Raw genomic sequence first — 841 nt, forward strand, 5'->3', positions numbered from 1 at the left:
GGAAGTGTATGGTCACGCACTTTGGTAGAAGAAATGAAAGAATTGACTATTTTCCAGATGGAGAGAAAATACAAAAACGGAGGTGTAAAGGGACTTGGGAGTCCTTTTGCTGGATTTCCTAAAGGTTAATTTGTAGGTTGAGTCTGTAGTGAGGAAGGCAAATGCAATGTTTGCATTCATTTCCAGAGGACTAGAATATAAAAGCAAGAATGTATTGTTGAAACTTTATAAATTTCTGGTGAAGCCTCATTTGGAGTATTGTGAGCAGTTTTGGGCCCCTTATCTTAGAAGGGATGTGTTCAATCTGGAGGGGGTTCAAATGAGGTTCATGAAAGTGATTCCAGGATTGAACGGCTTGTCACATGAAGAGGGTCTGATGGCTCAGGGACTGTATTCACTAGAATTCAGAAGAAGAGGGGTGATCTCACTGAAACCTATTGAATGGTGAAAGTTCTTGATAGAGTCGGTGTGGAGAGAATGTTTCCTACCGTGGGAGAGTCCAAGACCAGAGGACGCAGTGGGGTGTCCTTTTAGAATGGAGGTAAGGAGGAATGTCTTTAGTCAGAGAGTGGTGCATCGTGCAATTCTTTGCCGCAGGCAGCTGTGGAGGCCAAGTCTCTGTGTATATTTGAGGCCGAGGTTGATAGATTGATGGGTCAGGGGATGAAGGGATTTGGGGAGAAGGCAGGAGATCGAGGCTGAGAGGATACTATTTGAAGTTTCTGTAAACTCCCGACATTCCCGCACCTTTACCACCACAGACGCGCGGGCACGTTTCCTGCGCTCTCCCGCAGACGCGCGGGCACGTGGCGGCAGCGCAGCTGATTGGAGGAGGGACGCG

The sequence above is a fragment of the Hemitrygon akajei genome, chromosome 6, assembly GCF_048418815.1.
Source record: "Hemitrygon akajei chromosome 6, sHemAka1.3, whole genome shotgun sequence".
Lineage (NCBI taxonomy): Eukaryota > Metazoa > Chordata > Chondrichthyes > Myliobatiformes > Dasyatidae > Hemitrygon > Hemitrygon akajei.